This window comes from Protopterus annectens, chromosome 1.part0 (genome assembly GCF_019279795.1).
Source record: "Protopterus annectens isolate FY-2018-M chromosome 1.part0, PAN1.0, whole genome shotgun sequence".
NCBI classification, from domain to species: domain Eukaryota; kingdom Metazoa; phylum Chordata; order Ceratodontiformes; family Protopteridae; genus Protopterus; species Protopterus annectens.
The window spans coordinates 89,283,711-89,301,013 of record NC_056725.1 but is presented as its reverse complement, the minus strand read 5'-3'; the positions used below and the strand labels follow the sequence as shown (position 1 = coordinate 89,301,013).

At 40.2% G+C, this 17,303-nt stretch overlaps 1 protein-coding gene across 1 annotated transcript in view; it reads left to right on the top strand.

The window, feature by feature from the left end:
• Positions 1 to 15,575, top strand: part of PPP1R37 (protein phosphatase 1 regulatory subunit 37) — a 1,521,445-nt gene extending 1,505,870 nt beyond the window's left edge. Inside the window, exon 13 of the mRNA XM_044086439.1 lies at positions 11,051 to 15,575. The gene's annotated coding sequence lies outside the window, so the exon portion shown is untranslated. The remainder of the gene's footprint in view (positions 1 to 11,050) is intronic.
• The last annotated feature ends 1,728 nt before the right edge of the window (positions 15,576 to 17,303 follow it).

Sequence of the window (17,303 nt, the reverse complement as noted above, 5' to 3'; positions counted from 1 at the left end):
GGCAGGTCTTAAATTTTGTCAGTATGAAAGTAGCAAGGAAAAGTGCAATAAAAGATGAGTATAGTTAAGTAGTTAGGCAACATAAATTAATTTAGTTTGTTTAATTTATGAAATAATTAATAGTAAAATATTATTAATTTTGTATTGGATTAATGAATATTTTATGGTGCAGTTTTGTAGTGCATTTGTATGGTAAATTTATTTATTTATTTTATTTTACATTTGTTGACCAGGATAGTCCAACTGGATTAATGTCCATTTTCAGTGGAGGCCCAGTGGGAAAAGCTCCAAGATAAACAGATAAGTAATAACAAAGAAGACATATTACAGATGAGATATTTACAAATGACATAAGCAGACATGAAAAAGACAATATCACAAGTTTGAGTTACCCCTGTTAACAGGGGAAAAATTAACAGTAATTTGATTACTAGGTTATATACATTTATATTGAGAGTTAGCCAGGCTTGCTGCAGTGGCAAAGCCAGTTTAGTGCCAGATGTTGTTTGAGTTTAGCTTTGAATTGGGATAGGGAGGAGAGCAAAGTAATGTTAGCTGGTAGGAGGTTCCATGCTTTGCCTGCAGAGTTTGCAAAGAGGGAGTCATCGGCTACATTGTTAATTTTAATTGTCTTAATTTGTAGTCTGTTTGAGGATCGGAGCAGTCTTGGATTGTTGTAGGGGATGATCATATTTTTAAGAGCTAGTGTGTTATCTGGATAATAGAGGATTTTATTAGCCATAATCAAAATGTTATATTGGATTAAACTGGGAAGTTCTAGTCACCCAAGCTGGTTAAGGTTGATGTAATGGTGTGTTCTAAAAGGTAGACCAGTGGCAAACCTGGCAATTTGGTTGTAACAGATTGAGAGTCTACTAAGTACAGTTTTATTTAGATTATAGAGAAGGGGGGATGCATATAAAAGTGTTGAAAGCAGGTGGGAGCGAGCTATGGCAACCATAGCTGGGAGGGGTTAGGAAGGCTTTCATTCTATACAGTGACCCTAGTTTTTTATTGATGGTTTTGATCGTTTGGTTTACATGAAGGTCAAATTTTAGATTATTATCAATTATTACTCCTAACCGTTTTGTAGAGGAGTTGGGGGTGATTATTGTGCCATCTTTTGCATTTATGGTGAAGGTAAACAGTGTGGACCTTTGTGTTGAAGAGAATCACAGCATTTTATTTTTTTGGGATTTAGCAACAATCGACATTCAGAGAGCCAGGTTTCTATAGTATTAAAGGTGGATTGGGTAACAGACCTTAATTCTGAGGGAGATGTGGCTGAGCAAATCAGGGTGGAATCATCAGCATACTGGATACAGCTGACATTCGGGATGACTGTATATAGGTTGTTTATAAAGATGGAAAACAGTAGGGGTCCTAATATGGAGCCTTGTGGCACTCCAAGGGTGTTAGGTAATAGGTTGGAGAGCTTGTTCTGCCAGAGGACAGCCTGCTGCCTCCCACTGAGGTAAGATTTAAACCATTGAATGGCACTGGTATTTAGGCAGAAAGATTGCAGGGTGTGAATCAAAAGTTGATGATCCACCATGTCAAATGCCTTTGAGAGATCCAAGAAGAGGGATGAGGATATTTGATTATTGTTACAATTATTATTAATGGTATTGATGAATGCTAGTAGGGCTGTGATTGTGCTGTGGTGTGGACGGAAGCCATGTTGGGTAACGGCCATGAGGTGATTCTGAATTAAGTGGTGCATGAGTTTGTGTATACATGTTTTCATAATCTTAGCTAGTGGAGTAAGTATAGCTATCGGTCTGTAATTGGAGAATTCAGTGGAGGAACCTCCTTTATGTAGTGGGATTACATAGGATGTTTTCCAAATGGTGGGAATTTTTGCCTCTGCTATGGTGCAGTTAATTAGTATAGATACTGGATAGGCTATGGAATCAGATGATTTTTTGAAGGTACTCAGCAGGGAGTTGATCAGCTGAGAGTGTGGTGGGTTTTAATTTTTTGAGCAAGGTGCGGATAAGTGATGTGGACACTGGTTGGAAGCTGAAAGGGAGTAGGTTTATAGGGGTGGTACTGTCAGAGCCAGGGGAGCTGGGAGGTAGTTGGCTAGCTAGGGCTTGAAATTGTCTCTGTAAAGAAATGGTTAAAACTGTCTGAGACATCCTCAGGAGATTTATCAATGGTAGCGATGGAGATAGGGGTAGACATTTTTCCAGGATGGAGTAGATTATTCAGACCTGCCCAAAACTTCTGAGGATTGTTCTGGTTTGCTGTCTGTAAATTACAGTAGTATTGTTTTTTGTCTTGTAGAATGGATTTTTTAATCTCATTACTAGCTTGCATGTATTTAACATGATTGTAGGGGTCTTTAGTGGAGCGCCATAGAGCCCAGATTTTGCTTCTGCTGGAAATTTTTAGTCTAAATTCTTTAGACAGCCATGGGGAAGTTTTTGCCTTTGTGTGCTTAGAACGGGCAAGTGCATGCAAGTCAAGGATATCAAGAAATCTATTGTTAAAATATGTAACTGCCTCTTCTAAGGGGAGGTGTTTTAACATAGACCAGTTACTGGAGTTAAGTTCCTGTTTGAATTTGACAGGGCCAAAGTTTATTTTGTTTCTGATTTTCCTAAGAAAGGATAGATGAGGAATAATGACTTTTTGCTTAACTATATAAGTAAGAAGGTGATCACTCAGATCATCAGGGAGGGTACCAGGAGAGTACAGTTGGGAGTTACTGTTTACAAGTACCCAGTCTAGTATGCTTTCTTTATGTTTGGGATTACCTAGCCTGGTTGGGGTGGTTATGATATGAGTAAATGCATGCAGGTTGATGTGGGTGGTAGGGGATTCTGAGGAACAGGTGGCTCAGTCTATGTTAAAGTCACCAAGTAATAGGGTTTCTTGTGGATAATGACATGAAATCAAGTGTAGGGTATCTTCGAGTGTGGCTATATCATTACCCGGGGGGAATATACATACAGATAATTTTGATGCATTTACTTTTAATTTGCAATTTAGTGTCCAGGATTTCTGAGTTATTAATTTGAGGTGGTTGATTAACATCTGTGGTCACATTCAATGCAGACTTTTAGAGTATAGCTACCCCACCCCTTCCTGGAAGCACTGTCTAGCCTGTAAATGTTAAACCCAGGTGGTAACACTTTATTATCAGTTGTGGTAGGCTTTAACCAGGTCTCAGATAGACAGAGAATCTCAGGAAAGTGGACAGCCAGGAGTGCATGCAGTTCATGTACCTTGTTATTGATGCTTCTAATATTGAGATGACAGGCCAGTAGAGAGTTGGTAGGTCTACTTATTGTAGTTTATTGGCTTAGGTGGCTGATAGAGGGGGTATATATATCAGAGGTGGATGGGCCAGGATTGGGATGAATGTCACCACCAAGTATAAGACTAGGGCTATACTTAGTGATAAGTTTCAGGAGTTTGTTTAAAAGTTTGTAATATTGTTTGGTTAGTCTTTTCTTTCAATTTAGGGTGTTAACACCTTTAAGCTTGGGTAGTGATTTATGTTAATTGAGCGAATTGAATGAAATGTATTTGCATATAAAATTGGTGGGATATAAAAAGGCTGCAATGATTTAACGGTTTTATTCCTTGAAGGCTTGTTAGCCGAGGTACCAGAAGAAGTGCAATAAAGAAAGTGCAGCTTAAGTTTGTTTGTCTCCTGATTTGTTTTTTGGAAAGTTTATGGTCCCTTTTGGTATTTGGTGTTTTGTGTGAAGCTGTAGAAAGTGTAGGGCATTATGGGTAGAGAGAGGAGCTCGAGACTAGGATCCAGGTCTGAAAAAAATGCGTCCAAGTCTGATCCGAGGGTTGGATCCGTAACCCAATAGTGAGGAAGAATGAAAATGGACAATGTGGATGCCAAGTACATAACTTCTAATTTCCTCTGTTTGCCTGGATGAAACATCATCTATTTCCTGCAGCCTGTTGTTAATCTTCCCCTATATATTCCTACAGGGAATCTCATAAGCATATAAAATTGGTGGGATATAAAAAGGCTGCAATGATTTAACGTTTTTATTCCTTGAAGGCTTGTTAGCCGAGGTACCAGAAGAAGTGCAATAAAGAAAGTCTTTTCTGTAGTATGAAGAATTTTCTCATTCAGCTGTCATTACCATCTGTTTTCCCACCTCTCCTCCACACTGCTTTCTATCCCTTTCTGGCTTTTCAGTTCATTCTTCCTCGTATTTTTTTCACTTCTGTATTGACCTTCTGGACATAGACACTTCCACTACCAGTTTCTCTTAAAAATGATGATAGTTTTCAAGCTTTTAACAGATGTTCTTCGTGTTTCACTGTTGCAGTCATTACATTTGCGTAATCTGCTGGCAGGTTGCCCTCAGTCGGCCTGATTAACAAAGTCTTGGGTCCTGCGTCAGTTGCTGTCCCTTCTTCCATGACATCAGGTCGTCAGGGTATAAAACATGCATCTGATGCCATTACACCAGTCTTTCTTGCTGTGTGGTGCCCGAAGCAGCAGTTCGCAAGTGCCAGTCGGCCGACTCCTGAAATTTTCGTTTTTGAGTTTCAGAACCGAAGTCTTCAACTTAAAGCGAAGTACCCCGTTGGGGAAACTTTTTCTTGCTCCTTAACCGATGTCAGTAAAAGTTAATAATTGCATTACTTGTGGAAAGTAAATACCTCACAGAGATTTTCATTCGTACTGTATTCTTTGCCTAGGCCCTGACCACAACGTACCTTGCCATCGGTTTTGTGCTTTATTTAATCAGCGCACTATCCGTCGTCGGTACATTTTTGCCTCTAAATATTTCGGTTCTTGGTTTAATTATCCGACTACCGGGATTCTGAAAAAACGTAAAGATAAAGACAGAGACAGGCCACCGAGGTCCAAAACTGCCGACGACGCTTCTCCTAAGCCAGTCCGCCGGTACTCAGTGAGGCGCTTTTGCAGCCCCTGATACCCACTACTTCTGATTCGCAGGTCTCTACTAAGACCCATTCGGAGTCTGGTATGCCACGAGAGGCTTCACCTATGGAACCCGCAGATGTCTCGACCTTGGATGGGTCTGGAACCGTTGTGCAGGCACCGGCTTCTGACGGTGTATTCAGGCCTACAGACTTGCATATTAAATCGACTCCATCTTCATTACTAAGGCCTAAATCTTGATCTATGCCTAAAAAACCGACGCCCAGGCCACATGTTCATAGGTAGGTTCTAGGGTATCTGCCCAAGGACATTTATAAGCCTAGCCAGAATGTGTTGGCTTTCGCCTCCCTTTTAGACTAGATTCCTGAGCCCCTGTCCAACAGGGCCATAGAAGTGATCCCGGGAGTAAATTTACGATTTCCCATCCACTCATCAAAATTTCTCTTGAAGAGGGTCAGCGAGGGGCTCTGCCCCTATGCCTAAAAAACAAATGATCAAAATGGCTGAAGATCAGGGGTAGTCAACCCCCCCCCCCCCCAAAGAGGCCTAGGTCTGAGCTTGATTATGAATCTTCTGATCAGGTGTCTGTTTCTTCTGACTCTTCTAATGACCTGGATTTGTCCATACCTACTTATGAGGATTCTGATGCAGGGGATTCCATTCCTTCTGCTTTCCCTCCTGAGGATTTTTCTTTTGGTGAAACTTTACATACCTTAAGGGAGCATTTCCACTGGGAAAGTCAGGAATTTTCTGATTCAAAAAAGAGGCTTAGGGATTTCCTCCTACCTCAGCATAGGCCTTTGGCTATACCTCCTGTACTAGACATTGTTGATGATGTGTTTTCGGAATCCAGTATGGCCCCTGATTCCCTGCCTCCGGCTCCTAGTAAACCTGACAGATATTACAGGGTTCCTGAGTCCCACAAGTTCATTTTCATTTTCAAAAATCCTGTTGCAGATCCAGAAACCATTTCTCAGGGGCCTAAGGGCATTAAGGCTTCTACTGCTAAAAATCCTACCCCTTCTGATGGAGACTCCAGGGCGCTGGATAGATGGGTTAAGAAGGTTTATACTTCTGCAACCTTGGCAATCAGGGCTTTAAACTGCCAATTTTATATGTTAAAATATCAACAGCATATTATTGGACTGATTAAACAGAAAATGATGTTGATTCCTGACTGTCTGGAAAATAAAGATTTACAGGACTTATTGCATTCTGCAGAACAAGTTGGAAAACATACTTTGCAATGTGGTTTTGATTCTTTAGAGGCCTCCTGCAGGGCTGCTGTTACTGGGTCTGTGCTTAGAAGGCATGCTTGGCTTAAGGAGCAATCTTTGCCTGTTCATGTTAAAGCGAAATTGTTGGATGCTCTTTTAAATCAGGACCGTCTGTTTGGCAATAAGGCTGATGAAGTTCTAAAAAAGATAAAGATAAATCTATGCAAACTGTTAAAGATTTCTTACAAGTGCAACCTCCAAGATTTAGTAGGCACTGGCCTACTAAGAATTGGTCTTTTCCAGCTCCTCCCAGATCCTCTCAAGCCAAACCCAGACATACCAGAAGCACCAGGTTTCAGTCCCAGGGGACTCTCAGAACTAAGCAATGGGGGGCCTCCACTTCCAAATCTGGAAATAAGACACACCCCCTATGGTAAACAGTCTCAATGACTTCCTTTTAAAATTACCAAGCAGTTGCCTTTCAGCCGCCCCTTTGGGAGGAAAGATTGCTCTTCATGCAAAGAACTGGGAACTCATAACCCAGGACAAATGGGTTTTAAATATAGTGTCCCAGTGATACAGATTTCATTTCCACATGTTGCCAACACCAAACGGGTGGCCAGACCTGCCCCCAAATCAGTGGGCAGAGGCTCAAAAACAAGTACTTTTGCTCTTAAACATGGGGGCTATTCAACCAGTACGAGAAGAGGAAAAGGGACAAGGTTTCTATTCCAGGCTTTTTCTGGTACCCAGAAAAGACAAGTCATGGCATCCAATTTTGGACCTGTCTACTCTAAACACCTTTCTGGACATTCCAAAATTCAAGATGCTGACTCTTCACCAGTTACTTCATATGCTAGGCAAAGATGCCTGGTTGGCAACTCTAGATTTAAAAGAAGCATACCTGCACATCCCAATCAGGGAATCTTGCAGAAGATACCTACGCTTCAAAGCAGGCTACTTGCATTATCAGTTCTCTGCACTGCCCTTTGGTTTGTCTGCTGCACCCAGGGTATTCACAAAGTGCCTGGCTCCAGTTATTGCATTTTGCAGGCAAAGAAATATTCAAATATATACATACCTGGACGATTGTCTAATTCAGGCAGAAAACCAGGGCATACTTCTAAATCATCTGGCGTTTGTAAAAAGGGTTCTAACTTGTCTGGGGTACACCATAAACGAAAATAAATCACAACTGGTACCCTCTCAACAGATTACATCCCTGGGTGCAAGCTTGAATACAACTGCCCAGATGGCTTTCCTCACACCAGAGAAGCAAATTCATTTGGTAACTTACTTCAAACAAGTGGCCACAAAAACCCTGCTATCTGCAAGACAAATACTGCAAGCCTTGGGGTTCATGGCCTCCTGCATTTTTCTAATTCCATATGCAAGACTGCATATGAGGAAACTACAGTGGTACTTAAAAAGTCTATGGAGTCAACATTGTCACAGCCTGGAAACAATGATTCCTGTCATACCTAGCCTATGCCTGGAATTCCTATGGTGGGCAGAGGCCTGCCACCAAAACAAGGGACTGCCCATTCACACTACCCCCTGCCATTCAAACCCTATCTACAGATGCATCAGACTATGCATGGGGGGCTCACCTGGCAGGGAAGTGTATTCAGGGCAAATGGAACCCAAATCAAATGCACCTACATATCAAGCAAAAAGAAATGTTAGCTGTACAGAATGCTCTGACAGCCTTCAAGGACTACATTCTTCCAGGACAACTAATGGTAAAGACGGACAACACCACAGTTATGTGGTACATAAACAAGCAGGGGGGTACACATTCTTACCCCATCTGCAGACTAGCCATGGCATTGTGGAACACAGCTTTGAGCTACCAAGTGCACCTACAAGCTCAATTCCTGCCAGGAAAATTGAATACACTGGCAGACAGACTAAGAAGAAATGTCATGGACCCACACGAGTGGAAACTGGAACCACAGATTTTCAACATGTTGACAAGCAAATGGGGGAGCCCAGACATGGATCTATTTGCCTCTCCCAGAACTACCAGTTGGACAAGTTTTGCACAAGGACTCCCCACAAAGAAGCCTGGAAAGTGGATGCTCTGTCCTTCAGCTGGAAAAATCTATCAGTCTACGCCTTTCCCCCTCTGCCTCTGCTCTCCAAAGTTCTGCTAAAAGTCAGACAGGACAAACCAGGAATTATTTTGATTGCTCCAGACTGGCCACGCCAGCACTGGTACTCACTCCTGCGCAGTGTGTCGCAAATATCTCCATGGCACCTGCCTCAGACCCCTTCCTTGCTGTCTCAGCAGGAGAACCAAATTCTGCACCCTCAGCTTCCAACATTGAACCTTGCAGCCTGGCTAATCACTTAAATTCACCCTTATCATCCCTCAGCAAACCTGTGATGGATGTCATCTTGGAGGCGAGAAGACCTAGTACTAGAAAATCTTATGTTGGCAAATGGAAAAGATTCTGTGCCTGGAACCAATCTTTAGGGATGAGCACAGCAGCGCCCAATTTACCTCAGATTTTGCAATACTTAACTGAGATGCTTCATGAGGGCCTGTCTTTTTCCTCTATTAAAATCCACGCTTCAGCTATTTCAGCTCACTGTAACACAGAATCACCCCTCTTCTCTCATCCCCTGCTCAGGCAGCATCTCAGAGGGGCAAAGAACTTGAGACCGCCCAGGACAGCTCCTACCCCTGCCTTGGACCTTAACTTTGTTTTGGAGAAGCTCACTCTATCTCCTTTTGAGCCAGCTGCTACTGCAGACTTAAAATTTCTTTCTTGGAAAACAGCCTTCCTTTTAGCAATCACATCAACTAGAAGGATATCTGAATTACAGGCCCTTATGGCAATGGAGCCCTTCCATCATCTTTCATGCAGACAGGGTATCTCTGAGGACCAATCCATCCATTATGCCCAAGGTGGTTTCCAGTGTGGCTCTTAATCAGGCCATTCATTTGCCAACCTTCTTTCCCAACCCACAGAACAAAGGGGAATGGATTCTGCATTCCTTGGATGTGCACTGACAACTTAGATTCTATTTGGACAGGACTAAATCTCAAAGAAAATTTGAACAATTGCTGGTAGCATTTGCTGCAGGTGCAGAGGGGAAGGCTATTTAAAAACAGACCATTTCTAAATGGATAAGCCATTGCATTAATTTCTGCTATAAGCACCATGGAAAACCTATCTCCCAGGGGATCAGATCTGACTCCACCAGGGCTGCATCTACTTCTGCAGCCTTTCTCAGAGGTGTTCCTACCAGGGATATTCTAGAAGATTCTAGAAGCTACTACCTGGAGTACTGTACATACTTTCACCAAGCATTATCATTTACCAATTTTCTCTAAATCCAGAGCTGGCTTTGCCACTGCTGTCTTGCAGGGCCTTATAGCTGTCCCTAATGCTGTATAAACTCCTCCTCCCAACCATAGCTTTGGGAATTTACCCAAATGTAATGACTGCAACAGTGAAACATGAAGAACATAGTACAGTTGTGTACACTTACCATAAATGTAGATGTTCAAGTGTATTCACTGTTGCAGTCCTGGTTACCCTCCCTCCAGCCCCCTACTTTTCTCTGGCTGTACCTCTATTTTCTTTTACTATGCTTAAAAGCCTTTTTGTTGTATTTGCTTTTGGTTGGAGGTATATTTTTGTGTTTTTAATTTTATTTGCTCCCCATTAGGGGGGGCATCTGACATCTGGGGCAAGAAAAACTGATGTAATGGCATCGGATGTATGTTTTATACCCCTGACGACCTGACGTCATGGAAGAAGGGACAGCAACCGACGCAGGACCCACGACTTTGTTAATCAGGCTGATTGAGGGCAACCTGCCAGCAGATTACCCAAATGTAATGACTAAAACAGTGAATACACTCTAACATCTACATTTATGGTAAGTGTACACAACTGTACTTTCTCTGACCAAGAGCTGTGTTTTCAGTCGCTCATACTGACACCACCATGTTGGAATCTCTGCCTAAAGGACATTCTAATATTCACATTTGTTCTAAGTGACTTGTAGTGAGTTTTAGTCGGCAAGTACTTTATCTCATTTACTTTCCTCTTTTTTTTTTCCATTTTCCCTTATGTCTAGTGGCACATGGCTTTCTTTGCATCTCCATGAAGCTGTTTCTTTTATCCATTCATGTTCTCTCTCTCTCTCTCTGTGTCATCATTTATCATTGCCATTCATTACTAACAGCTACTACTTCATACTGTTTTGCAGCATGTCTGGCTTGCATACGGGTCTCTGTACCTGCATGGGCTGTCCCTGCTGATCATTTCGAATTACACATTAAGCTGCTAATGGTGTCCTTCTGTGAGATCCTCAAGAACAGCAGTGCTGTCTTTAGCCTCATTATCCTCCACAGGTTTATTATATTAATTATCCAATTACAGTTTGACTTCTATTGCTACAGGATTATGGGCTATATAGCTGCAGTGCTACAGGCTGGGACATCCTTTTCACATACTGTCAGTGACTATTGCTAAAACCCATTTTTGTGTCAAAGCAGCGGAATTTTGTATTGGCATTATGACTGCTGTATTAGTCAGTGTATCACTACTGTACTTCAGAGGCTCTTGGGTACAAGTTTTCTTTAGCCTTTCCCTTGTGTTGTCAGAATAATATGTTGCCTTTCATAACTAACAGAGATTGCATTTCATCATAGTTGGCATAACAAAAGAGGAGCAAGTGCTACAGAAGGGTTTCCAGGGTTTCATCCAGCATCAGTAACCCCAAGACTGATAACTTGTTTTTCTATGAAAGAGACGTAAGCAGTTGTAAGTCATGGAATAATTTTTAATTGATTTTTAAAATGCACCAGTTGGTGATCTAGACTTTGCATGTATGAGCGGGAGAGAGTAGAAAGAAACTGTAGTGCATTTATCAATAGAAAGTTACTGGAAAATAAACTAATTCTCTGTATTTACTTTTACAGCATACTTGGACCCTGCTTTTTGACCAAGACTGTCGTTGAAATGTGCCTACCTGGTTGTCTCATTTTTTTTTTTTTTTAACTTCAGAACCGGTCTGCTTATTGCTGTTCTTTTACCCTGTTGAAGAACAGACTTGGTTTTACCTGTCTTTGGTGTTTTAAGATACTTTCCAAATCCAACACTCCACTGTTGAACTATTTTTGGAGTAGTTGCTGTGATACTTCAGATAATTAGGAGGACTCTAGATTATGAACCAAAGAAAGTCAGAGTGAATGGAACAACTTATCTGTATATACAGTATAAATGTATGTCTGTTTTTCTCTTTGGGCTTAAATTATTGGATGCATTTTGAAGCAACTTGTTGTCCTCATAGAGTTTCTTTTTGACAAGTTTTCTTCTGCATAAGTAATGCCAAGGAATGAAAGTGGTGTGAAACATGAAAGTGACTGCCTCCGCCAAGACCAAAAGGTTCAGTGAGAATTTCCAGTGAAAGATTTCTGATTATGTTGCAGAAGAGGCCCATAACACTAACTTATCCTTCACTGGTCGAATTGGTCAGCCATTGTATCATTTGTAAAAATCCCTTGGCCTGCGGTTGTATCCTTTTGGAGTGGTACTTGAGAACTGAAACTAGGGGCAAGAGCCTAGGTCCTTTGGAGTGGTACTTGAGAACTGAAACTAGGGGCAAGAGCCTAGGTCAGATTTCATGGACTGCAGTCTTCCATCTAACGTGCAGTGTTGTGCTCAGTCTCCAAGGAATGCCGCTAATCATGCCAAAATGTTTGTTTCCTGTCCTGAATCTAATTGTCATCGTATGTCTGCCCTGTGGAGTGTATTTACTGTTAAGTGCAGAGTATGTTTGGACTGGTGGGCATTAGATATGTAAAAATATGTAGAAATATTCAAGTGACCCAGTGCACTTTCAAGCAGCAGGATTTTATGAAAGGTGTTTTCAGAGAAGTGCAATTTGTCCTGTAGAAAGGTATATTACAGTTGCACCAATGTTTCAGGGACTTCCTGCTGGTTTTTCTGAATTTTGCTTCAACCATACTACGGCATGTTGATGTCATCCTTACTTTGTATAAAAATAATTAACCTGAAAAAAGCCATTCCCCATAGCCTTTAAATGTTTCCTTTGTGGTTCATTTTAAATAATTTGTGTTAGGTGAGAAAGACTGGTTTGCTCTAAGCAATTTGTCTATGCACGCGGTATAACTTAATAATGCATATACATATACACACACACGCGCACACATTTGAAGTGCACAGTAGTTATCCCTGGCTGCAGGAGTGAAACATTTCCAGTGCAGTTGTAGCCTAGAGGTACTTGTGTTAAAAATGTGGTAGTGTGTACACAACTTTATTTGAAATATGCTTTTCTTGAATTTTATAGCAGTCTTATGTGGTCTTCAACTGAATATAATTGTTTATTTCTTTATAGTCTTCATCCTTGGCTTCAGCTCCCCAAAGTTGAATTTGTTCACCACAATAATTAGGTTCTTCTGGTTTGGAAGGAACTGATCTCTTTTTCACAGCTTTTGATTAGTTAAGATTTATTTTCTATGGTAAATTTTCAGTTTTTTTTTTTTTAATTTGTTTTTATTATTTTGTGTTCTGCTGTTACTGTCTTGTAGTTTGTAATGGCATAAACAGATGGCTGTAGGTTCAAGTCATGTATTTTGCTGTTCTGTATTAGGAGTGTGATTTGCAATGGGGTAATATTAACTTATTCATTTAAGCCACAAACGTCTTCATTTCCAAAAAAGTTCCATGTTGTAACAATATTGTCAGCAAGCCTAGCTCAACTGTGAACAGGGTTGGTCAGGGGCATAGCTGCAGGACAGGAAATAGTCTTTTAGAGTAGAAATGTTGTTACCACCTTGTGTGTATGTAATGGGAAGACAATTAAGTGGACACTGCTGTTCTTTTTTTCTGCTGTTTGATTGACCATGTCTCATTAGTTTAGAATTAGAGATACACAAAAGTAGTCTGCACAGGTTGTGGGGTTTTTATTCAACAAGGCAACCTCGTTCAGTTTTCTGTTTAATTGATGACATAGTTAGTCCCACCTGTATTCTGATGTTTCCCATATATTTTGCATAGTAGACAATTGTCCTTTCACCTCATCAGATTCTGCTGATTTCCATTGCTGTGTCTAGTCTATCTGTGCTCAGGGATTTGCTGCAAAGGCATTCAAGCCAATATGCTAATTTGTCTCTTGACATTTTGTTATTGTTTCAGACCTTCACTATTTACTTGTGACCCACAACTGAGCGTGTTTGTTTTGGCCTTTGTGTGAATCAGGATGATATGGCAGCATTGTTAGTTCCAGCAAACATACTGATGGTCATACAATCAACTTTGCCTCTATGCTACAGCAGTCTTGCTCACTCTTTACAATTGTTCATGGGATTATAGGAGGTTACTAGGCTAATGGCCCCAGGGCCCTTACAAGCCTAGCCAAGTTCAGCCCGTCTTCCCAAGGGTGGGAAAATCCGGCTAAGATGTGCTACGTTCACTGATGTTCAGGTGATTATAGTCATGCTTCTTACTGTGTTACGGTCACTGGTTAATTTTAATAGAGAGAAATCATCCCTGCGGTATTGGTTCAATTGGCCATGAAGTCACCTTGCCAAGCTGAGCACAGAAATCTTAGGAAAACATATTACATATGACTTGCTCCAGGGTATTGGCACTTAGCTTATTCAATAAAAGGTAGATTGGTGCAGGAAGCACAACAGCCCCCCCCCCCCCACCACCACCACATTATCACCAGTTAAGGGAACTCATTCTGCAGCCAAGTAGTCTTTACGTAAGTGAAACATCCCCTGTGCTACTTGCCTTTCACAGACAGTACTGTTTTCTGATCTGAATGCATTATCTTCATCTATTGAAATGGGTGTTAACAGAGCTGTTATCAGACAAATTATTTTATGACTGGTCCTTGCTTTGCATCATTAATGGATAAAATGCACATGTTAACAGGCTTTCAGGTGGAAAAAGTCAGGATAAGATGTGTCAAGTCTTAAAACATCAATTCTTCCCAGAGGTTGGCTTTCCCATATAATCTTCACACTAGTGAGATCCCTTCTGTCTTTTCTGGTGGAAGTTGGTCTCATTTATGAGCGTCTCCTTTGTCTTACGAAAGTGATTTTTCTATATTTGTTAAGCTGTTTTGGTAATGAAAAGCTCAGTGAAAGAAAACATAAGAGGTTGCTTCTGCATATAAATTTATATGTTCAACCGTAGATTTCATTATAGCTGCATTAATTTTATTTTGCTCTTAGGATTATTGGTAGCTACCGTGTAAGTAGTGTCCTAGAAGAATGAAGATGATTTTTGTTTTTTTGTTTGAGTAAGCAGGTGTGCTTGTTAGTCACACATTTTGATTGGTTCTTAGAGCTGTTAAAACTTCTGCCTGCTGAAAGTAAGCATGGTCCTTTGAGGTGTTGTGTTGATACGTGTCCCATCTGCAGACTGCTTCAGTTTCATTTAAACTTTCTCATGTTATGTTTAAGCATTCAGTAAGTTCAGGAAAGTGCAATAATCTCCTGTTTTTGAGTGTTAGCTCATCATGATGTACATCTAGGTGTCACCCTGCCCTGAATTCCATAACTGTGATCTCCATGCTTCTCAACCTCCAAATGGTAGAATCACGAACAACAGGACCTTCAAATCAGGGACAATCACGGGTACCTAATTAAATAAAATTTACATATTTAAACACATTAATGGAAATGCCCACACACGTTCAGGTACTTCGACCCTCATTCATTTGCAGAATACCAAAACTTTTATGAGGAACAGACCAAAACTATGAGGCATAAATTAATTTGGCCCCGGACTTAGTAAACAAGTTTTCATTTTTTTTTAACTACAGTCTTCTGCTACTGTATGCATCATCATTGCTTGCAGGGGTGTACATGCACCACGTAACAACCAAGTAAGAAGTAACTGATTAGGTCACTCACTTGTGTCTGCAGGAAGAGAAGGAAATTACATAAAATCCAGTTCATGTTGCACAATAAACATCGGACTCCCTGAGAAAAATTATGAATTCCTTTTCTCCACTCTGCACATTTCCTTGAGAAATCCTTAATGCACTCCAACACACTGTGGAATAGTTTTCCGGTTTTCTTCTTTACTCGAGACGAATTTTTCAGCAAAAGCAACAAATTCATTCTTCAAGCCAGGCACGAAAATTTCCTTGTGTTAGTGTTGTCCTCTTCCGATCCTGTTTAAAACAACAAACATAACCACAATGGATGAACTCCTGAAACAGCTTTATTAAGTAAAAGATGAGTGCTTTCATCTTAGAAATTTTCAATAGATAATTACAACTATTTTCTATGATGTTTAAATAAGAAATTACACTGATCATATGACCATTCCATTCTCAATTTAAAGATGGTGTTCATTGTAAGTTACAATGTTAAAAACATTAATCAAAAAACGAACACGTACCAAGGAACTCATTCTATAAGGAAAATAACTCTATACTTAAAAAACATGCTTATAGTTATATGCATACATTAAAACCATTTGAAAATATACGTGTGTGTGTGTGTGTGTGTGTGTATGTATGTATATATATATATATATATATATATATATATATATACATACATACATATATATATATATATATATATATATATATATATATATATATATATATATATACATATATATACATACATACATACATACATACTTAAGATGGTTTGAGTGTATGCATATGATCATTGTATTTCTTTATCTTTTACTTAATATAGCCATTTCAGGAGTTCAACCATTGTGGTTTTGTTTATCATTCGTTATTTTTTTCCATCAGTTAAAACAACAAACAGTGCTGACATACCCTGTTAATATGCAGAGTTGTGGACTGACCAGACCTAATTGAACACTTAAAGTATACCAGGTCCTCTGCAGCTGCCTCTGCATATTAACAGTAACTCTGTAACTGAAACTGGCTGGCTGCATGTAAATTAGATGCAGTAAGGCGGCGCTGTGATTGGTCGTGTCGTATACAGCCAGATTAGACGTCACTTGACTCAAAATCTCAGTTGCACTTGCACCCAAATCAGGCATTCAAGAAATTAAGCTTAAAAACGTGTGTTCCCAGGTAATTCGGGATGATTGAGAGTTATGCTGATCTCTGTTCCAAAACCTAGAGCAAAGCCAAGACTGTGATGCTGTGTTTCCTTTTGAGACAGCATCAGAACCCATAAGGTCTGCAGTAAATGTTCTGGCCATGACTTGTGACTTTACTGTAGTAAGTAAATATGGAGAGGTAGATGAAAAGAAATTGTTCTCTGAAGATCATTGGGCCCTTCCAGTAAAGACAGAAAGTAATAGATTTTGAGCTGCTGCTCTGTGAAGCTGCTTCTCCGAACTGAGGTCTGATTGTCCAGCAGCTGTCTCCGTAGTCCAGTTGTTACTTGACAGTTGAGATTTAGCAACAATGGCTTCAAGATTATTTTATGAGATTAAAGTACCTGTTTGTCCTAAATGCCATGCAAGTCCACAGGAGTAACAGCTTTTGCAGCATTTTATGCCACTGTCCCCATTTCAGAAATAGATTTTAGCAGTACAGTTGTGTTTACATTATTTCTTCAGTTCTGATAGCTTGAATCTTTTTACAGTGAAGAAAATTTGTAGAGTTATTCCAACTGTTATAAGGAAACTAATGGAGATAAGAATCTCAACGTTGCCTAGTGGTCCCTCAAATGTGAATGTTTGCGTTTTTGTATGTCTGTCTCACATAACAGATGCTTTCTCTTTAGCTTAATGTTTTCCTTTGTTCAATCTGATTGATATCCACAGCCATGATGGTAGTCATACACGTGTGTGTGTGTATTTATATATATATATGTGTATATATATATATATATATATATATATATATATATATATATATATATATATAGATATATGTGTGTGTGTGTGTGTGTGCGCGCATATTCCTAAATTCTGCACATTGGCTCTCTGCAACATTTATATATGATAAAGTTAGCAGTTTCATTTAATTCAAGCAGCTTGTGATAGTTTGAATCTTAAGTTTTGAGTTGTTTGCAAGACTTTTTTTTGTCCCCTTTGGCCATGATGGACATCTGCAGGGACTAATGCCACAACTGACCCACCTTATACATCTAGGACCGGGGCCAGCAACCTTACCAAGAAAGGGCTTGTGGATCATTCATGCCATCTTCTTTTAGTGGATGAACCTGCAGAGGTGTATACACGTGTGCTCTT